The 25,766-nt window shown below is 43.8% G+C and overlaps 2 protein-coding genes across 4 annotated transcripts in view; one reads left to right on the top strand and one right to left on the bottom strand.

Annotated features, from left to right (window-relative positions):
- The window catches only part of LOC308572332 (uncharacterized protein), an 87,819-nt gene extending 71,311 nt beyond the window's left edge, over positions 1-16,508 (bottom strand). Inside the window, exon 1 of one of the 2 annotated variants that reach the window (XM_081168291.1) lies at positions 16,438-16,508. The gene's annotated coding sequence lies outside the window, so the exon portion shown is untranslated. Of the gene's footprint in view, positions 1-15,279; positions 15,504-16,437 lie in introns of those variants that run through there. The other variant, XM_081168290.1, reaches the window with a different exon arrangement.
- Positions 16,509-19,555: 3,047 nt separating this feature from the next.
- RNH1 (ribonuclease/angiogenin inhibitor 1) overlaps positions 19,556-25,766 on the top strand; it is a 20,251-nt gene continuing 14,040 nt past the window's right edge. Inside the window, exon 1 of one of the 2 annotated variants that reach the window (XM_081203819.1) lies at positions 19,556-19,704. The gene's annotated coding sequence lies outside the window, so the exon portion shown is untranslated. Of the gene's footprint in view, positions 19,705-24,432; positions 24,585-25,766 lie in introns of those variants that run through there. The other variant, XM_081203818.1, reaches the window with a different exon arrangement.

Raw genomic sequence — 25,766 nt, forward strand, 5'->3', positions numbered from 1 at the left:
CACAAAACCACAAAAGTGTAACCAGGACGCTAAGAACCAAGAAAAAAACTCTTGTGCATGCTAAGACACATTTATCAAATGAAAAATAAAGAGACACTTCAAAGTGTTGCACTGTGTTAAGAAATCGTGACAAAGCTGTTTCAAGTGGCAGATCAGTTTAGTAGAGGGAATGTAGGGCCACTTCAAACATTTTAAATACAGCAATACTATACTTATGGGTGAATGGCAAATTTCCATGTGCGCACTCCACTCCACTCCACAACACAATATACAGTGGTACCTCGGGTTAAGTATTTAATTTGTTCTGGAGGTGTGTTCTTAACCTGAAACTGTTCTTAACCTGAAGCACCACTTTAGCTAATGGGGCCTCCTGCTGCCGCTGCGCCGCTGCTGCACGATTTCTGTTCTCATCCTGAAGCAAAGTTCTTAACCTGAGATACTATTTCTGGGTTAGCGGAGTCTGTAACCTGAAGCGTATGTAACCCGAGGTACCACTGGAAAGGTGAGACATACACATGTGCCCTCATTACTTGCATACCTCTGATTTCTGTGTTACTAAACAATAAACTGAAGCAGGGATACTTGTAATATCATATGGGAAGCGGAGTGTATGTCCAGCCCCACCACAGCTACAAGATTGCTACATTTTAAAATGTCTGAATTGATGCAAATATCCTCATAACAAAAGTATTCACAATCTGCACTTTTGCTTTAGTCCAATCCTACAAATGTCAGCTCAAAATTAAACTCCAGTAAGTTCAATGGGGCTTACTTCCTGGTATAAAAAAGCAGCCTACTTCAGGATGCATTCACGTGTTACAACATGCAAAGTAAGCAGACATGCAAGTGAACCAGCGCTTTTGCATTCACTGTATGCTGGAACATGCAAAAGCCAACCTGAGAAAGCACAAGTCTGTAAACCAAAATGTACATGACCAGTTGTGGCCAGGCCCAGACCAAGACATGCTGCTGCTACAAGTCACGTGCACCCGTGGCCAGCCAAGTTATTTGGGCATTTTAAGCAGAAAATCCGACAATCATATCTCCCCCTCACTAGCAGTAAAAATACAACAAATTAAATAATTTATCCATTTGCTGCCTTTTTATGACATTCAAAAGCAGCTGCCTGAGGAAGTTATCTCACCATGCCTAATGGTAGGGTTGTCCTTGGTTGCAACAGTAGGAATCAAAAGTCAATTACAACCAATGACTTCACCTCTGAAGACAACAGTGTTCATGTTACAATCACAAGACCCATTATATACAAACAGGCAGAATTCGAAACTCCCATTGTTCTAGGCACATTTTGCGACTGGGAATTTCATTAGCGTGAGAAATTGCTGAGCTCAGGGTGCAGTACTGTGCCTACGATTTCAAATTAAAACTGCCACTGCTGATGCTGAGAGCGTGGGAGGAGAAATTCCAGCCTGCTTGACTTCCAAGAAATCACTGCAGCATCAGGCAAGCTGATAGGTTCTGCCTCTAAGCTGGCTTTACAGAAAGGCAGCAGTTTGAGGGACCCTCATAAGAATATCAAGGGGGCACGCAGGGGAAGCATGGCTTTGTTTTTTGCAGTCTTCAGACGAGGACTAGATCATGTGAAAAATGAACATAAGATTTTAGCTGCAGTTCATTCATTTTAAGCTTTGTATTCTTGTTATACAAAGTGTGCCTAGCCATTCCATTGTGGTGCCCATAACCTAGGTTTAAGGTGCCATTTACCTCCTAGCTTTTATATCTCAGTTTCTAACACTGCAAACAGGTTACCCAGCGAAGTTGCCCCACTCACACAAGGACTTCTGCTTGCACATCAGGACTTACCCTCTCCCCACATGCCACCATCCAAATCTGCTCAGAAGGGTTGGGGGAAACCACAGAACAAATCTGGGAGGCACGTGTGGGGAAGAGAAGTTGGCAAAGTTCTGTTGCACAGGTGAAAGTCCTTGTGCAAACAAAATGACTGTTGGATACAACCCAATCAATTTGTTACATGAAAGTAGTAATTATCACATGACAAACATGGTTATGGAAGCAACTGAAAAGCTTCAGAGAAAAGTTGCATAAGAATAGTCAGGTTATTTCAATTCTTATATAACTGCTAGAACCCTATGGAAGGGTCATGCCCCCTACTACTACTTATTGGCTACCTCAAGAAAAATTGAGGCTTTCTCACTAAAACTGCCTCTGCATATTTTTCCATGATCCTCAATCAGCCCGCCTTATTCAGGAAGGTTCCCTGGCCCTCAGGACAGATTTTTCAGAATGCTCAGAAAGAATGAGAAAAGTCACCCTCTGTCCACTCCTTCCTCTGACACTTCTCAGGATCTAAGCAAAAAAGTTTACATTAAAACCTTATTCTATTCCAATTCTTTCAACAGAGATACACTACCCCCCACAAAACACTTTTATATATTGTAGACATCATGAATGTATCATTGTCTCGTGGATTAGAAGGAGTATGGAAAGCTACAAGCTACAGCATGTAAGACTTAAGTGCAAACTTAAGTGACTGCACACTCCAAAGTGAGAATAATCACTTGATTGAGAATGAGTCAGACAAATATACACACAGTGAACATGAAAATAATAGGATGACAAATCCACTTCAGTGGCAAATTGTTTCTTTTTCTGCAGAAATCCAATTTGCTTTAGTGTCAGTGAAATGAGTATCTCTCTGTTGATGTTACGCTTAATGGTGGAAACATTCCACACTTTGGAAATGGGTGCATGTTGTCTAATGCACCAAGATTAAAACAATACTAACTATGCAGCTGAGTGCAAGTTTCTCCTGCATCCTGAAAAGACCAGATTTCCAATTATGTTGAAGAAAAATAGTGAAAGTGACCACCAAGGGAAATAAAATGTTGCTAATATTTCCTGTGCCTCCCATATAATTCAGCCAAGAGCTTTAATGATGTTAACATTAACAAATGGCACAAACAGAAAAGGTATTGCTAAAACTGAAACTACACCTGGAGAACCAGCTGCAATGCTTGAAGATTCTCTATGCATCACTAGTAAATCTGAAAACAAGGCTCATACATGAAACTGTAGTTTGATGGTGTCCCCTTCCTAACACATCCACATATATCGCAGGAATTTTCCTTTAATGGACAGCTGGGGGGGATTAAATTGCAACCCCAAATGGCACAGTGTGTTCTTCTAAGAGCACAGAATAGCACCACTCTACAGTTTAATATCAGGGGTGATACTGAGAATATGTTCTTAGGGAGCATCTGATCTAAGTGCCTGGCATCCATTGGCACAATTCAAACTATTTCAGGATAATGCATGGCACTAACACAGTTGTCTCCATCCCCCAACACTCCTTCCACCTGAGAAACTGTGATTGTAGACAGATTGTAGATTGTGATTTCTCCCTCTACCCCCAATGTCAGCCACTACACTGTAGGAGTTTGATTATCAGGAATGTGTTGCTTCCCCGCCCCCCACTTCTCTATTTCATAGAACTGGAAAAGATTAAAGCCCAATCTCCTTGCCACAAGAAATGCCAACCAAGGTGAGCATGGTGGTTCTTCACCTTTTCCTCATTTATATCAGATCCACAGCAGCTAATGCTGTGCAGGACCCCCATCTGTTCTGTTCATGACGTGCTACTCTATCACCTTCCCTTTTATATACTCCAACTCCATTATTCTGCTTTCAGCTTTTTATTTCCTTTAATCCTGTTATCTGGATGAAGACTTTGGTCCAGCCCCTTCTCCTGGGCTGTGTTTGGAGATTCTGGTTCATACCAGCATACAGAGGTCAGAATCTAAGGTGACATGATGGTCTGGTACAAGAATGCCAATTTTTAAAACCAAGTGACTATCAAGAATGGAAGATTAATGAACAGCCCATCAGTTTACCTCTCTAAGCCACAAAATGAATGCATTGTGTTAATATTTCATTGACCTCACTAGGTCCTTTGTACTCATCTTAGATGGTGCTACATAAAGAAGTTGCAGTACAATCCTATACATGTTTATTCAGAACACCCAGGAAACTAGGTACAGTATAGGTTTGCAATTTCAAACACATTTGGTAACATCAAATGTCCTGTAAGTGAAAAGACACCTATCTAAGCAATGGGACTTCTCTTTCTCTCCATGCAACCTTGCAATCTGAGCAAATGTTGGGGAAGACAGAGGGAGAGGAAGTCCAATACACAGGCCTTGCACTAATAGGACAACTTTGTTGAATATAACACAGTGTTGTCATCTAACTTCAGATGAAGCAGTGCCTCTGCTGCAGTGGAATAGGCCCTCATAATGGGAACTAGGAAGTGAATTAAACTAAATGAAATGGGATGTATCACAGATGCAGGTTGAAAAGACATCATTTTCTTGCCATCATCAAAAGCACAATCCAAGCATCACAGGTGATGCAGTTATAAAACATCACAGGTGAATCCTGCTGAGATGGTTCAGGCTAGAAAGAAAGGTTCTGAAAATCATGAAGTTATTTTGGTGGGTTTTTAATAACAGATTTGCATTAACTGTTTAATAACTGCAGTACATTCTAGCTCTCTCTGCCACATAGACTCTTTCTCCCCTATACCACTTTCTAACAATATTTCCTTCAGTAGAAGGGAACTTAGTTTCTACTAATTCACTGTATAGCTGGCCCTCCCACAAAACATCAGCTAACTTTTTAACTTAACTTTAATTTCAATTAAAATCCTCTAGATTTTAACATCTGCTCCTGTAATCTTCCATTCACAGTACACAAGGCTCTTTATACCTAACAGTTATTGAACTAGGGAGAGATTAATAGTAACACATAATGTAGCAAAAACTTGTCACCTGGAGAAAGTATCACATGTTATTTATGCAGAGAGAATTCTGTTTTGTATATTCTGTAGGACTCTTAAATCTCATGACATTATCATTGAAGGAAGTCTGCTCAATACATTTTTTTGCAATGGTTAAATATTATTGTCAAATACCTCTATAAGACACACAGCTTTTTAAAAGGTGCTAAAAGTACATATCTCTAGTCCCAAATGAAATTGAGGCAGTACAGTACATGTGTTCTTTTAGATAACAGAGGACAATGGTACAACAGCAAATATGTTACTTTTCAAAATGAGAAGTTGGAATTCCAACCCCATGAATCTGACACCATAATCCTGACAGAGGCAGATTTAGGGGAGAGCAGCTGGTTCAGTTGCACTGAGCATGGAGCCTCAGGGGCACCAGAACTGTGATGTAGAATGGAAGGTGCAGGGGGCCAAATGTTGGTGTTGCACAGGGTACTGCTGAAATTTGAGACGCCAAGGTTTGCCACTGACACTGATCTCTACTCTAACATTGCATTTGTTCTCAGATTACTTGCAATTCTTATATATACGTGCACCCAAACAAATCTCTGTGCACACCACTTCAAGATACCATTCACAAAGATGCTCTTAGAACTGAAACTACTTCTTCCCTTTATCTCCATTGGTGATAACTGAAGAAAAGCACTGTTCAAATGGATATATACACTTTTCTCTTTCTTCATTTGTATTCACTCTTCTGTGTGTGAGCAGTACAGAGATGAAATAATTATGCCTGGATAATTTCTGCATGAGTACTTAATGTGCTTTGCCAATATTTTCTGTGAAAGTAGCCTAGGAATTACTCTGCGGCATGATTAAGTACCTCATATTTGCACGTTTATAAGACCTAAGTAATATGAAGGCCTAAGTACTGCATTGTGTAATTTATGTTATCATGGTTGTAGTTTTGACTGTTCTTTAGCACCAAGAGAATAAATCTTACAACCTTTCTCCCTACTGCAACAGATGAGGAATCACTTAGAAACAGTGGAAAAGGCAACAATGATTGCCACTGCCAGATATACAGTGCTTCCCAGATTTCAACAGAATGCCATTTAAAAGCAACTCTGAAATACGCAACCAATCACCTTCTCAGGCAGGAATGGTCTTAATACACAGGGGTGGCTAATTCATGAAACTCCAGAAGTTGTTGAACTCCAGCTCTCATCAGCAACAGGAAACATAGCCAATAGTCAGAGATGGTTGAAGTTGTAGCCTGTCATCATTTGGAGAGTGACAGGTTTCCCATCACTGCACTTAATACTCTGTGTGGCTCATAGAACCACAGAGATCTGGCACCTAGGGTATTTGACTTGGGGCATTGGCAGGGAGAGACACCAATCCTTGCTCAGCAGCAAAGCTCACTGAATGACTTTGTAGAAATAGCTCCCTAACCCTACCTGCAGATTTGTCAGGAGGATTTCTTTAAAAGCATAGTATGCATGCTTGGAAGAGGAAGGGGGTCACAATTAATAAACAGAAGTAAAAACCAACATCATGAGGCCTGCCTAAGCCAGATTCAGTTCTTGCCAAATGATACTTTTATTCTGAAGGGAGAGATCAGATAAATAGCCAACTTTCAAGCACAGCACTGATCAGTTCTGTTAACATTTGAACTATATCTGACATTACTTCTTACTCTTGCATTTACTTTGTACATTATGTACAGAGGAACATTTCGATAAAAAAGTGTATAAATAGTGGAATCAGTGTGGGATCATTTATCAGAATTCAGGCAACTCCTCTCTCATGCACATGTGACTTGTGCATGCTGTTTTTGGCATCAACAGGGGGCAGGGTGGGGACAGAATGGGGGAATCCTCACTTGCATGCACCCCAGTGATGTGTGCAGTGGCTGGGAAAGGAACCCCTGCATAACTGGCAATTCCCATGTATAGCAAATGGATTTCAGAAGTCAGGCTTTCATAACAAAATAAAGTAAATGCAATGTTTTCTTTTAATGGAAGTGAAACACATAAGAAGAAGAAGAATTTGGATTTGATATCCTGCTTTATCACTACCCGAAGGAGTCTCTAAGCGGCTAACATTCTCCTTTCCCTTCCTCCCCCACAACAAACACTCTGTGAGGTGAGTGGGGCTGAGAGACTTCAGAGAAGTGTGACTAGCCCAAGGTCACCCAGCAGCTGCATGTGGAGGAGCAGAGACACGAACCTGGTTCCCCAGATTATGAATCTATCGCTCCTAACCACTACACCACACAATTTTGCCCTATGCAACCAGCCATAAGAAGATGACAGTTGAAGCCACTGGCCCTCAGAAGTGAAGAGCTCCATGCTAATAAAAAGCAAGCAGAAAAGATTTGGCTCCAGCCACCCTCTGGATGAGCCTCTATTAAGAATTAATTTGGTTGAACACACAAATGTACCAGTAACTTAGAGAGCATCAAAAACACAGCTTTAGTTGTAGAAAATTCAGTTGGCAAGCTTGGCCTCAATCCTGAATCTCTAAATTCTGTGAGAATGAAGAGTGCCCTGTCACAAGATTTTGTAGTTTAATCCTTTTGCACTGTCAAGTCAGTGGGTGACCTTTCATTCAGCAAAGAGACTCTACAGAAAGGAGTTAAGAAGAGTCAGATATCATATAAAAAATAAGAAATGAGGAACTAGCTAAATTTAGATAAGCTAAAACATCTTCAGAGCTGCAGTTCATGTAGCTGTAGCAGTTCCTGCAACTATTTTTATCAGATATGTAGCCAAATATTTCCACTTCCTATAGCCCTCTCTAGTATGAAGCATGCAACATGTGATTTAGGTGCAACTAATAACTTGTGTTACATAAACCACCTCCAATATTTAAGCCTTACACTCAAGAGCCTAACATTCGCAGACAAACTAGCTCAAAAACTATTCATCCTGAAGCACTTACGCACTGCAAGCATGTAGGACTGAATGAACAGAAAACTAAATGTTATTCACTGTTGTCTGCACTCCACATATACCATAGTAGTTTGGCAAGTCATAGTTTATGACCTCCCAAGTCTATATTGAGAATTTACACAGCAAGCTTAGATAGCCAAAAGGACAGTGTTACTAGCTTCTAGTCACTAAAACCCCCCAAAATAATGAATGTGGAAAGATGAAAGCAGGCAGGCAATATTTATATTGAAGTCTTGAAAACCAATGCAGCAGTTTTAATTCCTCCAAAACATCTGGTTTCAAAGGGAAAATATAAGACATTTAATTACATGCCTTCAGAAAAGTTAAGAAATTGCATGCACTGTTGATCATGTTACTATTCAACATAAGTAAAACTAAACTAAACCTCCTACATAAACACATTCACCAGCTGCCATCTCAAACTTCTTAGAGCCCGGCCTTTGGGAGCAACTAAGAGACAGGCGTTATGTAGTTGTGAGCAAGCCACTGAGAAGTCCTGTCTCCGCAACCAGCAGAGATGAAATAATCAAAGAGGACATTCTTGGTTGATCTGAGAGAGAACAACAGGAGATAACAGTTGTTCCCTAAAGAAGGAAGAGGTTAAGCCATCCAGGCACAATTTTGTAGCCATCTGTTACTTCCCTAGTTTCAGTAAAGTCAAAATCAAAAATGCTATCAGAATGTATACTGATATTCATATTGGGGGTTTTGTTTTTGTTTTATGATGTATTTTGTATTCTCATTCTGTATTTTTTTGTTCTGTGATTTTCAGATATATGAATTTAATAATAAATATAAAAAGTGTACAAACAAGAAGGAATTTGTATAATTTCAGATCAATGGAGGCAGATTCAGAAGTTCACAGATCCACACGACTGAAAAAAAAGTCCTGTGCATAGCTGATGATGTTGCTATCCATTACACAGTACAACCTCAATCTTCACCATCCTCTCCCACCAAAGCCTGTGTCTTAGAGGGCTGGAAGTGGCTTGAGTTCACGCACCAAGTCCCAGTCCAATCATAACTCAATTACAGAATTATATAGTATTTTTTCACCATATTAGCTACAGAATTCACCCAGCGGAGTGGGAGCAGCATCTATCTAGCACAACGAAAGAGTCAGAATTCCCCCCCCCCCCCATGATCTGTGAACAGCATGTTGGCTTTATCCCTGAAGCTCTATGAACATGACATTTGTTTAACAAGCTCCAGAGCTATGATCGTAACAAGTTTCTAGTCTGATGTATTTTAGAACTGGAAATGTTCAAGAATTCCCACATGTCAAGCTCTAAATTGAAATACCAAACTACAGCAGTAGTTAGACCCAGTGAGAGAGCTTCAGCAGTTGGAAAGCAGGGCACATTTCCCATTAGTTCAGTAGCTGACTGAAATTTATGTGTAGAGTTGGCTTTGTCCCTCTTGTCTCCTGATTTTCTAAGGAATAGATTAATAATTTTTAATATATAAAGAGAGGAAAACTGGGTGGTGGGGAAGAGAGAGAGACCAGTTTTCCTTTTTGAACAACAGGGCAGAAACAACCTGGAGGGGAGCTAGACTGAGCAGTACATTATACAGGAGTATATTTGGCAGTAGCTAGACCTGCATTAAATGATGGTGTTAACATCAAGGAAAACTGGCTCAAAAAATAAGGCTGGGTTCTGTCCATCCAGAACCACAATCAAGACTATATTCCTTTGTTTTGTCTGAAGAAATTTTGTATAGACGATAACTCCATCTGGGATTTATATATCCTTTGGGCCTCTTGCAATGGATACCACATGCTTCAAGGACAATTTCCCTGGATTAAAGCCAAGTAACTTCCAAAACAGGGAAACTCTGTGCTGCGCTAAAAGGAATGAGTGCTTAATCTGCTCAACAGTGGAGGGTCCTGCTGGTTCATGTGTACATCCTTGTCAAGACTAAGTATTTGCTTTGAGTGAAAGCTATTAATGGTTTGCAAAAGGGCTAGAATAAAATTCTAAATCAAATTATTCTGACAAAGAGAAGAATGCTCCACTTTTATTTCCAGGACCAAGACAATGCTTTTAAATTTTTACATTTCCTAACTCCTCTGGAATAGTCAAACTGCCACAAAAGACTAGCAATTACAAATGTGCAGAGGGAAGATGTATAGTTGTGCTGTGTGTTACTCTAACTCCCATTTATTACGGGGAAGATATAGCTAATTGCTCTCTGTATTTATGCAATTCAAGACTTCATAGTATCGTGGATTCATAAGGACATTCACAATAAAACCAAGTCAGGCATTCTCTCAATGCTTATTTTCTTAAAGCCATTTCCCTTAAATATCTGCTAGTCATGTAAAATACACTCATGTATTTAATTTCTTTATTTCTTAAACTCTGAAAAACCCTCCTTTTCATTACTAAAAATAATTGTCAACTGAACTGTAGATTCATAATTCAATAAATTCAATGCCAGTATTTTTTTCAAAGCTAACACTTATACCCAAACTCAGGTTTCAAAAATTCCTTCACAGAAAAGAGCTCTCACTTATCCTCTATTAACACCAGACCACAAGCAGGCAGATAATTTCAGTTTGAGTCCAAGTATTAACTTCATCCTGGAAATAAGTCTTGTATCATTCAGACTACAGTGCCATTAATAGAATTAGCAGACACTTTAAAACACACACACAAAAAACTGTTGTACAGATTTAGCACTTCAGGCTGATATTTGCTGGAATCGTGTCAACTATGCTCATATCCTTATTACTCATTTTTGTGGATAGTTTTAAATATGTTATAAAACCAGAGCAGAAACAAAGGAAACAAAACAGACATGCTGCCCAAATCCATTAGTACACTTTTAGGAATAAGCAAACTTTAGGAATATGTTCAACCTTTACTGAACTAAAACAAAATTTCAAGCAGCACTGGGCTTGGAACAGTGGGAAGTGTGTTGCTCATCCCCAGTGATGCCAGAGTCACTGTCTAACAGGTACTTGTAACACTAGTAATACAGATTTATGTGGGGCAGTGCTGATAGTTCTTTTAATAACTTTGTTTCTGGTCTCAACTGCCTCCCAAGATACTGATTTATATATATATATTATAGGGTGAAATCCATTTATTGCAATACATGGTACAGTATTCATCTAAATAGTTGTGTTAGCACAAGGAATAGCACCAGGATTTCCTCACTTTCCTCTCCCTGCACATGCCCCACACAATCCCCAAATCTGCTCTGGAGAGTTAGAAAACCCCCAGAACAGATTTTGTAGGGTGAGGGGAAAGAGATGGAGAGAACATCCTGTCACATAAGGAGAAATTATTGCGCTGGCCTAACGTTCTCGATAGCAGTACTTTGGATAGAACCCAATGGGTCTAACTTTGAGTAGGTCTAAGTTGAATATATCACCCACCCATGATTATTATTACTATTGCCAGGGATCATCACACAACAGGAAAAAATACAATTGCACCCCATACAATTAGAGGGCAAGGAGGCTTCCACATCTCTGAAATTTTCTCATCTAAAGAAGCCTCTATCAGTGAGAAGCATGAAGCTAATATATTGGCTTCTGTACCACTTTGGATGCAGAAACCAAGCAAAGATAGTTGTAGGGAGCTGTAATGTCATGTATTTGTCAGAAACACAAGGCCACAAAGGGTCCACCATTGCAAGAGCTCCGCTGTTCTCATTATGCACAGCCAGAGCCGGCATCACCGTAAGGCACACTGAGGTAACTGCCTCAGGCGGCAGGATCCCAACGGAGTCCAGGTGTGGCAGTTCCCGCAGCTGTGCCTGCCTGCCACTGAGCTCACACACTGCCATCGCCAGGGAAGGGAGGAGAAGCAGTGGCGAGCTCTTGCTGTTGCTCCAGCAACAGGAGAGGGTGGGAGGCACCCATGGCTGCACTGAAGTTCCACAGGCACCAGCAAAGCAAGGAGAGGCAACAGCAGCACCCTGGCTTCAGTGGGGAAGCGGCAGCAACTTCCCATTTCACCTTGGGTGGCAAAAATGGGGCAGTCATCCCCTGTGCACAGTGCATCAAGAGCATTCGGAAGCAGCATGAGAGTATTCTTGGCTGGCATAGCTTTCCTTATCAAGATTAAAAAAACCCCACTGAGTGCACCTTTACCAAGGTTCCCAAGAATCTCGGATATGACACTCCTCATGCATGTAAATTGTTGCAGCATCCACATGTTACTGTCACCCAAATGTCAACCTGTATCCCCCCACAGTTTAATCCAATTTATCCTTTCAATGGGAAATCTGATGTTGGGGGGGGGGGGAGTTGCTAACAACCTGGTCTGTTTGCAGTATTAAGCCTTCATTTGGAAGGATCCTAAAAAGATAACCATGACCTATAAAATGAACACAAAACTCGTACAAAAATTGAAGACAATGCCTTTTAACAAAACTTCTAGTAATGAGATAACAAACTTTCACCAGCATTTGCTGATCCAGCAAGATACCTCACCACAACCATTTCGAATGCCTCATTCTTTGGGACCATTTTTCTTAACTAAGCTGCTAATGATTAGGAGCCTCATTCATTCATTTTTGAACAACAGAGACTGGCAATAGGGTAGCAGTCTTTTATTATTACTCCTACCTGTGAAAGAAGTCCAGAGAGAGGACTCTGTGCAGAATAATCCATGTTCTAACTCATGTATGTGCACATGCTGTGATGTAAAAGGCAATTTCAACAAACAAGCAGCTTGTCTCCAACAGTAAAACCAATCGAGACAGTGGTCTACCAGGAATGTTATGACATCAAAATGATTATTGCTTTCCTCCAATTACATTTCCTTCTACAGAAAGCAGCATTTCTATATAAATCAAGCATATAACAGAGGTTATAAAGCTGCATCACATAATGCAAAAGGACGCTGCAAGTCCAAAGGCAGAGGAGTCGCCATATATGTACAGAGGCAACAGCATGATAAGAGTAAGCTAATCCCTTCAAAGTCCCCTGCCACATTTACAGTTCATCATTTACAGTAATTCATGTAACTGGTTTTGACTTCAGAACTCCTAGTGACAGAAAACACACATATTATGCAGTAATTACCTAATGCCTCTTAATCCAATATTGTCCAAGCAAAATGGATCCAAAGTGCTCATGGCTACTTAGAGTTCAAAGAGTTCCTTCATTAAACATAAAGCTAGTTTTTGTGATTTGAAAACATCAGAGAAACATTACCCAGGTATAGTTATCACCATGCACAATAAAAGTAAGAAGATGTAGGAAATGCTCTGATGCATCAGAATAAAAACATATGCACATAAATCGATAAGGTCTTCCACATGAACAAGGCAGGGAAGATAAAAGGGAACAAGAAGATTGCTAGGATGTTAATGGAATGAAACCTGCACAATTTTTCAAAACCAATTGCCAAGAATACTTTTGCACAGCAGGGATGACTACTTAAGAAGTTGGGGAAATGATTAAATGCAGAATCCATTATCAAAACGAAAGGTAAGAAAACACAAAGCAGAACACTCAGCAACATGTAGTAGACTTTTGGCTAATGAGAATTGCCACTACAAATGCCAACCAAAATCCAGTAGCTTGGGGTAAATAAGTGCACAGCCCCAAAGCAATGTTGTTATGAAAGGAAATATGTTTGATGACCTCATAATCAAAGAGATGTGTATGAATGCACACAGCTAGATGTATGCATGTGGACTGCTTCACACACTCAAAACTTTTAAGACCCCAAAGTAAGTCTCAAAATGTGTGAAATCAATGCAAGATATTCACACTTGTCTCACAGATCCGCACAACCAAAATTCACTGGATTATGCCAGAGTATTTGGTACCTATCCTATTACTGTGTATTGCACTCCATGTTTTTAAGGATTTAATTAATAAATAACCTTTGGTTCATGAGCTCAAATATTCCATATAATTACCTCCAGTGCTTATTCCATTATTAAAGTAATAATGTATCAAAAAGACTTCAGTCACAATAAAGTATGTGGGATGTCCTCAACACAAATGTTCTCTTAAATGTCCTCAATGTGTTTCCCCTCCAATTTACAAGCTTTGCCCACCCTGGTTTATACAATTCTTAATTATTTGAGACCATACTGCAACAGTGCCCTGTATTAAAATGGTCTGCAGTGGATGAGTACCATTATTTGTGAATAGTTTTTCTATGTAACTATTCCAACCACGGAAAAAAGAACTGTATAATGTAAGTTCCATTACTTAGCAATGTCTCAGCTAAAGCCAGAGCCTACTATTAGTCAAAGGAAGAAATGAAAGCCCCACTAAGCATCGAAATAGACAATGAGCCATTTTAAAGTTTCCACTGCTTGAATGTATGTATTCATACTGGCTTGGACTTTTCTGGCACAGAGACAAACACCTGGACCAAGCCCTCTCACATAGCAGGAGGGTTTGATTACCCACTGCTGTTTGCTGGTCTTTGCAAAAAGGTAACGAATAACAATTCACCTATGGCTGTAGCAATGTGCTTTACATGGAACCCTGCACATTTGAGGGAAACTGTCACTACATATTATTTTCTGGGTGTTCAGAGAAGAGAATGCAGTCTCTTTTTTCTTATGCTCTGAAAACTCCATTCATGCCTTCCCTTCAAGAGAAAATTAGCAGGTTATACTTCTGCTTTCTCATCTACCCCTGACAAATCATTCCTGTAATAAGAATTTAATAAACTCAGTACAACCCCTTCTAGATGTGCCAACTACAGCACAGAAAAGGTCACAACTCGACGGGAAAAACTATAGGTCCTTCTAGCTGTCTCCTCCTCGCTCATGCTGCGTGTAGTCACAAGCATCTACTTAAGAAAAGAGCAGTTCGTCCCTGAACATCATCTGCCTTTCGTCCATTCATAGCCTCTCGGGACAATAATACAATGAACTTATATTCCTTCCACTTTACCCCCAATGCCGGGCTTCTTTCCACTCTCCACAGCCCAAGCCAGATGAGACCTACCCACAATCCTACAAAAGCTCTCCAAACCCCAGGACTGCGCTCCACATGCACAATAGCACAACACACCCAATTCCCCAAGTCCGCCAACATCCAGATAACACAAATTCCATCCTCCCACTATGGAAGCGCACACCCTCCTAGCCTCGCGTGCACCCGACTCCCCACCCCCACCCAACAACAACACACACACGTAAACACGCGCTCTGGTCGCCGGGCACAACTAAAACACGAGAACCGTTCACTATTATATGACACCACCACCCCATCCACCCTATAGCGCACACAGGCGCAGGGAAGGGAGCAGCCGGCCCCGCACAGTCCTCCCCTCGCCTGTCAACCCAGACCACCCCCCTCCCGCTTCCATACACACGATAATGCATTTATCCCGCTAAGTCCTTTCTCACCTCGACAGACCCCGCGCGCACGCCTCCTGCCCTCATCCCCGCGCTGCCCGCCCTTCGTAGCGGCAAACACACACAACACACACACACCCGTCGCCTTCTCTCGGAGCCCGCGGGACGGCGGCTCCCGCGCCCCTCTCTGCGAGGGACGGCAGCGGCAGGAGGACCCAGCGACATCTCCCTCGCTCGCCCCCGAGCGAGCGGCGCCGGCTCCCCTCTTCTTACCTCAGAGCGGTGGGGCAGTGGGCGCGCGCCGAACCGGCTGCTGGAATCCGTTCCTCCTCCTTCGCCACGCTCTTCATCCTCCTCTGGCAGAGGAGGAGGATGCTGCTGCCGCCGCCGCTCTGTATGTGTGTGTGTGTGCGCGCGCGCGCGCCAAGAGGAGCGGCAGCACAAACAGTCCCCGCCTCGCACAATACGAAGCAGCTGCTCCGCACACGCGCACGCGCCCCCGTCTCTCTCTCTTTCTGACTGAAGGAACTCGCCGCCGGGGCCTAGCGAGCTAAAGGAAAACGTTACGCATGCGCGCTGTGAGGTTTCATGGGAAATGTAGTCCTCCCCACCCCCCACCCCCACAGACCGTTCCTTCTCTCCCCCCGCCAGCCCCGCGTGGCTTCTCTTTGCTGGGTGACAGAACTTACCTATCTCTGTTTTTCGTTTGTTTTAACTAGGCTTAAGTTTGGCGAGAAAGTTCGTTTCCCACAAGAACAAGTCGGATAAAACGTTATAACTAGCGCAAGCGCTGTTGAGTAATAATCTATAACGGCTGAAGGGAAACTTGCATCGCGAGGGGGAATTAGCTCAAATGGTAGAGCGCTCGCTTAGCATGCGAGAGGTAGCGGGATCGATGCCCGCATTCTCCAATTACATTTTTGCCTGCCTCTTCCTCTATAGTACTCAGTTATTGTTGCAGCCCCTCTAACAATCCTCTATCAATGGTCAAGCCTACAGTTGTAGGAAAGAGCCTTCTATTGAGAGATTGAGGGGACTGCTATTGTTCATGCTAGCCCTGTCCTTGTTGTATGTTACAGCTGGTTACGATTTTCCCTTGTTGTGGAAAATTCAGAGCAAAAACAAACAAAAACATGCTCTGCAAGCGAAAAGAAGGCAGTCTGCTTCCTTGGAAATAAAATAAAATAAATCTAGACCTCGTGACTAGTTCTATTAATCCCAGTGCATATAATATTATTTCATCAGACTTCAGCCTCATAGTTTACAAATACAGAACTGGCGCCACTGTGCTTCAAATGTATGCTGTTTAATAAATCCAGTTAGCAAGCATTGCACGTTATGCTCAGTTGCAGCAAATTATTAAATCTTAAATTCAATTCTAAGATCATCAGTCAATTATAACGTCCAGCATTTAAATATAAAAATGAATACCTCCGTGACATATGTAATCCTTCACCTGCCAAAATATATAGTCCGAAGCTCATTATTTCTTCCTCATATGATTATTTCGAATTAGCCAATCACGACGCTTTGGTCATGAGCTATCCAGAAGACGCCTCAAACATCACGCTGGTCCGAGGTATCTTGTGCGCCCTCTGCTGGACAATTCGGCAACGTTTCTCTTGACATGGTGTGCGTAGGGTAGGGGGCTGCCATCCCCCGAAGTTTGCCGCCACCGGGCAGCGCTCGTGTGCTGGTGGGGGCAGGACCTACAGATCAAAGATTTTATCCATCTGATGTAGAACTTTTACTGTGGCTAGATTCAGGTAGGTAGCCGTGTTGGTCTGACGCAGTCGAAATAAATTTAAAAAATTAAAAATTGTCCAGTAGCACCTTATAGACCAACAAAGTTTGTTCTGGGTATAAGCTTTTGTGTGCATGCACACTTCTTCAGATAGTATCTGAGCGTCTGAGTATCTTCAGATAGAAGAGTATCTGAAGAAGTGTGCATTCACCCGAAAGCTTATACAGTAGTTCAGTGTGTGGTCCCATGAAAAAAGAAAAATCCCCTAACATTTACCCAACTTAAGTCACTGCACTCATTTAACAATTTCTGCTTGCACAATGGAACAGTCCCTACCTCTCCTCTCCTAAAAAGGTAAAGGTACAGTTGTACCTCGGGTTACATAGAGTTGTATAAATATTTGGGTGGGGTAGGGTGGGTGTGTGGGTGTGTGCCTGCTACCTCTTACTACTCCTTGGAGTCATCCCTGGTGTGGATATGTGTGTGAACATTTAAATTCGTATTCTGCAATGCAGAGGAGAACTCATCCTTCATTGGCCTAGTGAGGTGAAGTTCTAACTTCCTTGATAAGTTCTCAGAAATCATAGGTAGGTTCCCAGACTGGTCACAGAGTTTCTTCTTCCATTGGTCAGCTATTTTTTTTACTGAATTTGTACCTTTCTCCCAAGGCACACAAGGCGATTTACCATTTTAAAATGCTAAAACAGATACATTAGATAAAATGTAAAGGGACAGAGTCCTTTCAGGTCAGCTGGGAGCTGATGGGAAGAACTCCCTTGCCCGGGCTCCTTCACTCTTCCCTCCCCTCAGGGAAGACAGAGCTCCAGGGAAGACAGGAAAATAGATGCTTCACTGTCTCTCTCAGGATTTTTTATGGTTCCTTCATGAGCTGATGGTATATGTATAGATCTTTGTTTTTTCCTGGCATTGGGTTCCTGTTTGTTTTCCTTGCTCATTTGCTAAAGAAGTCAAAGCTGAATTCGATGGCAAGATCTTCCTATCTGTTTCTACTTTGAGCTCAAAATGTAGCAAACAGTAGAGACACCAACCCACCTAACAACTCAGAACACACTGCTTCTTCAGTAACATTTTACAACACAAATCAGACAGCTCTCTGGATAAATCAAAATAAATGCTGGAACAAATGAATTGCTATTCACTTAACAGAGATAATCATAACTCTTCCAGAAAAACAATACAGACCATCAATTGCTGTCCCAAGGTGAAGCATAACCTTAGCAGGATTTCCATTTCAAAGGTTACACTTGGACTGGCTGCTGATTTATTAGCGAGCCATATTCGATGTGTTAGTATTCATATATGAAGCCCTTAACAGCTTGTGACCAGTTTACTTGAAGGCTCACTCACTGCTTCGATAGTTTTCTTTGTTACACCTAAAATTGCTAGGCATTGTAACAAAAATTAAAAATCATACATGCCCTTCCCACTGGCTTGTGGTCTAAAGATTCCCTGTGTACGCTGTCTGCTTGGTGACTGTAGGACTCCAGTGGCCCAGGGCCGAGTCTGTTTTCAGCACTGAAGTTCACTGAGAAGACTTGAACTGGCAATTGTCTCTCAGCCTTATGGGGAGGATAAATTGGGCAGATGACAGCCATGTCCTTGGAGTTCCTTGGGTCAAGAAATGAATGAATAAAACACAATCCCCCTGTGATTGCTGCACAAGAGCCAACTCCTAGGGGCTGAGGGGGCTTTGTCCCTGCCCCAATAACATACTTGGGGGGGGCTAAATTGATGGGCACCGCATCATGTGATCGATTATGTGGGTCGGGGCTTTCCTGCTCTGCCAAATATTTTATATAAGTGTTGGCACCTTGCTGCTGCTTATAGACATATTATGCAAAAATCCGCTTTCACTGTCTGGACAGCACCTGCTGCAGAGCGGCTGGATGACAGGAAGGTGGTGTTGCTCTTTTGAATAGGAAACTGGATGCCGAGGAGGAAAGGCTGCTGGTAGCTGCGCATTCCAGACGCCCGCATGAGGAAATTGCAGCCTTCAGCGGAGAATTCCAAATAAACAGTCCAACACTCTCCCTTTCCTACAAGCAGCCAATCACATTTTGAATCGCTGCCGTTCCAACCAATCAGGAGTTGCCGTGGAGCTGTAACTAAGCCTGGCGCGTGACTGGAAGGGTAGAGAAAACCCTCGGTTGTGTCAGCGCGGGCCACGCAAGGGGCGGGCCGGAGAAAGCTGCCCGCTGCCACCTTGCGGCAGTTTTACAACATTCCAGCAGCAGGCCTGGACCGAATTGTGCGCATGCGCCGTGCCTTTCCGGGGCTGTCGGTAGATAGCAAAAGCGTCTGTAAAGGGGTGACGTTGCTTCCAGTACTCGGAATCAGAGCGCATCAGTGATCGCGCGGAACCAGTGTGGTGTAGTGGTTAGAGTGTCGGACCGGGAAAACCACTGGGGGGAGACCAGGGTTTAAAGCCCCCCTTGGCCATGAAGCTCACAATGGGTGACCTTGGGCCAATCACAGCCTTGCAGCCTAAGCTACCTCGCAGGGTTGTTGCGGGGATTAAATGAGCAAGGGGAGAACCATGTGCGCCCCCTCGAGAAAGTGGTCGGGTATAAATGCAATAAATACCTAACAGCGGGGGCTTCCAGTCCCTTTGCTTTCCAGCATACCTTTCTTAACCCCCGCTTCTTTTAAAGGACTGTACTTGTTCATACACACTACAGTAGCCACCCTTGCTGCGTGTCTCTTGCTGATCTTGCCCCACTCCAACACGTGTAGGAAGGAAGGATCGGGGGCATACATCCGTTAGAAAACCAAGCAAGCTTACACGCCCAATCCAAGGCGTTTCCTTGCGATTTGGCAATGCGGAAGCGCGCGGAGCCCAAACTCTGGCGGTTGCGCGGATACCAGCAGGCGGAGAGTAGGAAGTATCCGGCTGACGTTTCCCAGCAGCTTCCTTGCCAAGGCAGACCCGCGCAGTAAGTATGGCAGGCCGGGCAAGCTGGGGTTGCTTAAAGGAGCTTTGGGCGGCTGGCCTGGAGAGGGATGCGCGCAGAGAGTCGATCTGAGGGCCAAGGCGGTCATAAAAGGGCGCGATGGCGCTTCTTTGTGCAAAAAAGAAAGTCTCTCTGTTCGGTTGTTGACCTCAAGCACAGGCCGCCGCTAGAGGAACGCGAGTGCTTTCGCGCAGTTTGCTGCTACGCTGCGGCTTAGGGCGCTGCGTCGGAGTTCTCCGCCCTGCGATGCCTCTGGGATTTCTCCAACGAGGGATGCAAGCGTTTAGGAGTTTCGGTAGCGAATGCAAGAAGGGCGCGGTCAGCAAGCCGCCTGCAGCAGCCGGGGATGGCGCACTATTTTCCAGTGCCAGCTCATGATGAGGCTGGAGAAGTGGATTGGGATGGATGAGTCATTAGAAAGCGAGGACGCCGTTTCCTGCTTCGTGGATTAGCGCTCGGAATAAGTCAGAGAAGGAGAAGCCCCACCCCCCGCAAGTTGTGTGGGGTGGAGGACATCTGCTCTGCTTGTAGAACAGTGGTTCTCAACCTTTTTTGGCCATGCCCCACCTAAAATCCTGATCCCCCCCCCGCGACATATAATTCTTATTATTCAAAAAGTGAACTCCGATTCACGTGGAGAAAACCTAAAAGGCCATTAACTTGGTCTAACACATTTTCGAATTGCCTCCCTTAAAAATCAAATTGCCCCCCTGTGGGGCATGTGCCCCATGTTAGGAACCACAGTTGTAGAAGGTCAATCTCCAGCATCTCTAAGGAGGGCTGGGAGAGAACCGTGTCCGAAGCCCTGGAGAGTAGCTGCCAGTCAGTGTGGGCAGTATTGAGCAAGATGGACCAATGGTCTGAGTCGGTTAAAGGCAGCTTCCTAATGTTTCTTAAGGGCACTACCTCATACCCAAATAGTGTCCACCGTGATGCAGGACACAGGGAACATTTGTCTGCTTTGTTTATTTAAAAGAGTTGTACCCCACTAGTCAGCAGATTTCCCAGGACAGTTTTTCAATAGCAATTGCCCCAGTCTAGAAAAAAGGTAAGAGCCAAAGCCCCATTTATTCCAAAGGGACTGGATTTATTTGAGTAGAGCCCTGCTGAGCCAACATCCTGTTCCCCACAGTGGCCAACCAGGTGCCTATGGCAAGGATGGAAACCTGGGGCCTGAATGTGGCCCCTAGTCTTCTTCAGATGGCCCTTGGAATTGTTCCCAGGCCGCCGCCACTCTTTGACATCAGAATGGGTGCAGATACTGAGAAGGTCTTCTGTCTGATTCCCTGTAACTTCACGTCTCACAATGAGGGAACTGCCAGAAGGCCCTCGGAGCTGGACCTCAGTATCCGGGCAGAATGATGAGGGTGGCTCCTACAACCCAAGGCAAAGGAGGAGCAAGATGCAAGCAGAATAACACCCACCCACCCACTCCCTGGCACCAGCCAGTCACTGCCACAAAGAGCTTCAGGTTGCTCAATAACAGACTTCTTGATGTAAGTCAATTCCATGGGACTTATTCTCAGTGTGCATAGGCACAGCCACGCTAAAATCAATATAGCACTGACACACCGAAGCAAGAAGTTTAGTATGTAAAATCAAGTCCTCCAATTTAGATGGTTTGAATAATCATGCTGTTAAAATCATAAGACTTTTGAATGGGTTGGGATGACCTTATCCGTCAGAGCTTTGTGAGTCTACATACACTGCAGCAAGAAGTTTACCATCAGTGCTATGGTGCAATGTCTTTTGTCAAGAAACTGGCCAAAGTTCATAAGTCTCGGTGCTAAGTACATAAATATGTTGGTGTTTCAGAGCTGAGGTGCACAGCCTGCATTACTGGAGCCCAACAGGTATCCCACAAACGTGGCAGTTTCTCCTCCCCTGGTAAAACATAATCTCCAGATCCCCAGTTATCATTTAAAATGAGCAAGTTTCTAGAATTTGTAGAACCTGAGCTAGGAGGCAAAATGTGCAGGCACAATTCTGCTCAGGTGTTTGTTTTTTTGGTGAGAGACTAGGCCACAGGGGCCAGCAAACCTTTTCAGCAGAGGGCCGGTCCACTGTCCCTCAGACCTCCGGGGGGGGCAGACTATATTTTTTTGGGGGGAAGAACGAATTCCTACACCCCACAAATAACCCAGAGATGCATTTTAAATAAAAGGACACATTCTACTCATGTAAAAACACGCTGATTCCTGGACCGTCCGTGGGTTGGATTTAGAAGGCAGTTGGGCCCGCTCTGGCCCCCGGGCCTTAGTTTGCTTACCCATGACTAGGGTGTTCCCCCTTTCAATGCTTTATTTGGGTTTCCCCCCCCCCCACCCCTAAAAAAGCCCATGGAAATGCATACCCACAGAACCTTTCTCTCTGCATCTGCCTCCCTAACAGACTCTCCCTGTAGCCCCTGAAATTTCTTCCTTTTGCACTAAGAGCTCATCCACACTTCTGCTTATTCTGTGCCTAGAAAACACGGGTCTGAGAGGTTTTCCATTTGCCCCATTGCTTCCTCCAGGAAAATCCGCTGCTTACTGCTGAATCAGAACAAATGTCAACCCATAGAAAAACTGATTGATATATGTTCTAATTTGGCAGTAAACAGTGGGGTTACCCAGAGGAAAGTGGCAGGACAAGTGGAAGTGTGGAAGAGCACCACGTCTCACAACTCCCATTCCTCCATCCCTATGCTCTACCAGACTCCTGTTTCACACTCCCCAAGAAGGTTGTGCAGACAGATTGTTTAACATAATGCAACACTGAATTCCACCCAGTACCTGTTTCAAACTGCAAAGCTGAAGAACAGCCCTTAGCTTCTCCTTAGGTCAGGCGGTTGTAAGAGGAACTAGAACTTGTGAAATCAGAGAACAAAGTAATCTTTGCTGGAGGCATTTACGAAAAGAGGAAACTGGAATTTCCTTCATAGGCAGTTGTCTTTTAAAAGGATGTCAGGAATTACTTAAGACTAATGAAGGTCACCACACTGTTGAACAGGTATGGACAGGGGAGCAGTCCAAGGCTGTGGGAGGATACACCAGGACAGAATATGGGATTTGTGTATGGCCAGAAACAAATTCAACTAGAAGGTTATTCATTCTGGTAAAAAGCTAGGTCTTCCAAAGGGGGACAAAGTGTAGGGCACTTAATTAACAGAGGATTTCTGAAAGAGGCTTGTATGAAAAGACCTGGCAGCCTTGGGCTAGGTCTGAAATTGATTACACGGGCAGAAGGAGAAGAGAATGGAGGAGACAGACAATTATCAGTGTTCCATGGCCCACATCCGCTCTGTCTCCATCTTTTTATAGGTTTGTGGACAAACAAGAACAGCTGATTTTTACCTACGTGTATGGATGCCCATGGGGACAAGGGGTGGCAGTTGCCGTTTATCAGTGTGAGGCAGCCACCTCAGGTTCTAGATTTTGAATGTCCTAAATGGGTAGCAAATTGTTAGTTATTTAGGTTGTTGTTGTTATATTTTTGTTGCTATGGAAGAGGAGAGATGCTTCTAGGACTTTATGCTTCAGGTATGAACATAACATTACTTGCCTCATAACATGAATTGTGCTTATCTGAGGTACTCCTGGAAATTGTCTTTGGCATTATGCCATATGATGGGTGGGATTTTTTTTTTTAATCACCTATACACACCCTGCTATACCTCTTCTGGGCAAGAGTACACTTCTAGTTATTTTTCAGAAATGGTGAACAGCAGCAATGCTCTCTCAGTCCCATTTTGAAAACCTTATTTAGTTGTATGTGTTCATTAAAATGTTTTGGCTGCCATGCTCCTCTGCTCTACTTACTATTCCTCTGTGGGAGCATCTCCAGGGCACACTTGCAGCCTGATCCTATACTGATCCTATACATGTTTACTTAGGAGTAAGGCCTGCTGAGTTCAAAGAGGCATCCTTCCAGTGTGTATACCAGGATAAGCTATCAATCACCCCTAGCCAGTTAGAGGAGATGGCCCCTTCCTCCTCAATGCAGAAGGTTATCACTGGACCTATTTTGTACAGATGGGATATATTGCAGTGTTGTGTGTGAAAATTCATGCTTGAAAGTATAAGACAGTGGTCAAAAGTTTGCTTGTTGCACAGGTTCATCTGTTTGCAGAAAAGCATAAAGACACGCTTTCAAAAGTAACCTGTGAAGAAAATTGTGAAAACTTCAGCCTTCCAGCATCAGGTTCTTAAAACATGAACCTTGTTTGCTTGGACTTCTTAAAAAATAAATAAAATCTCAGGGTGTGTGTGACAAATTTATAAGTTTTGAATTTTGGCAATTTGGCAACCTGGGATAGGATTCCTGCTTTTGGGGGGAATCTGCACCTCTTGAATGTCACACTAATGGTCGAAAGCAAGGATGTGACAACCTAATCGAGAGGTAGATTTACAGACTCTGGGCAAGTCAGAGCTATCCCAGATCTTCTTAGCAAAGGCGTTCGCACCTCTGGTATTGTAAAAACAAGGGGACTCGTAGAAAACCAGCAGGACTCCCTTCCGCCTGTGGCTGCTGCGATTACTCTTCCAAAGAGGAGACTGATGCGTCACCACACACCTGGGAAAGCCTCACGTGGCGCCCTGGGAGTCGAGCTTGCCCAAACAGAATCGGCTCCGTCTTGGTTGCGGGGAAAGCAGAGCCCGTCTAATTACTACAGCCGGCTCCGTAGGCGTGCGATCCCCGTGGCCCAACCTCTCCCTTTGCCGCCCAGAAGGGGGCGCGGCTAGGCAGATTAGTTCCAGCGCTTCCCGTTAGGGGCGGGTTGGCCGAGAAGCTATTTATTGCGTTTCGGGCGGCGGCGGCGCTGGCGCTTGGCTTCGGCAGAGCTGTATTTGGGTTGGTTCTCCGCGCGGGCCGAAGATCGGGTAAGTAAGCGCAGACCTCGCTCTCTTTTCAAGGTATTGGGGTTGGCCAACAAGTACTGCGTGGTCGGGTTGTTGTTTTTTGTTTTAAACCAGGTGTCATAGGTGCCTGAGATGCGCGCAAAAAATAGATTTTTAGTTTAGGCAGCGGAGTTGGAAAGCAAGGCTGGTTTTGAGTTCCTGTTTTTAATTAACCCGCTTCTGACGCGTTTGTGTCGCAAGGAAAGAGGGAGGCACTCCAGCCTCTTCCTTGTTGAGCCTGACACTGCAGAAAGTGGCCGATCGGGGCTGGAAAAATGGTTCCTAGCTAGGAATGAGTACTTGCTCTCGGGCTTCAGTGAAATAAACTCAATTCATTGTCATTTATATGCTGTAATAGCCGCCCTCCCCGATTTAAAATAGCATGACTTTAATGAGCCGTCAGCTAATTTCCCCGGAAGTTCTGCCCCTTTACTATGGCAGAAAGTGTGGAGCGGTGGCTCAGTTTCTTAATAATAACATTATATTGGAAACTTTGTGCTGGAAGAACTCGCACTGGGTAGGTATATAGAGGATTCCTCCCTCCCATTTGCAAAGGACAGTGGTGGCATTTCAAAGTAGCAACACAGTAAGAAATGGGTGGGTTTTGTTGCTTTCCCGCTCTCATCCTTTGAGAGGATAAATGGCACCAGTGATCGGTGTGTTTTGTGTGTTTGGAAGTTGTCATGGAAACCTTCCGCTGCCAACTTGTGGAGCTGAAGTTGGAGGGTGTCAGATCTTGGTTAGGTGAGCTGTCTGGGGCTGAAGGGAGCTGTATTCCAGCAAGACCCAGAGGCCCCACCAGGTTAGCAAAGGCTGGTCTGAGGGAAGACAGGGTCTGTCTCTTTCACGCAGAGGCCAGACTCCCAGGTCTGTTTGGGGATGCTCCCGCTCTGGGTTTTCTGCACAGAGCAGAGGGCTGGGCTTTGCAAGGCCCTTGCCCAAGCTCTATGAATCTGGTACTTAAATGGTTCCAAAAGAATGTCGGTTTTCTCTGTGAACAGCATTTTATGTTTCATTAGCTAGCTTTGCTCAACTGCTGGCATCAGGCTGTTTTGTGACCTGAGGTTTTGTGCGTTTTGCAGTGCGCTTCAGTTTTGAAAAGCATGTGGTTGGCATTCCCCTGCCTCACCTATTGTCAGCTGTTGCTCATGCTCTAACACAGGA

The sequence above is a fragment of the Podarcis bocagei genome (assembly GCF_964188305.1).
Source record: "Podarcis bocagei genome assembly, chromosome: 1".
Taxonomy (NCBI): Eukaryota; Metazoa; Chordata; class Lepidosauria; order Squamata; family Lacertidae; genus Podarcis; species Podarcis bocagei.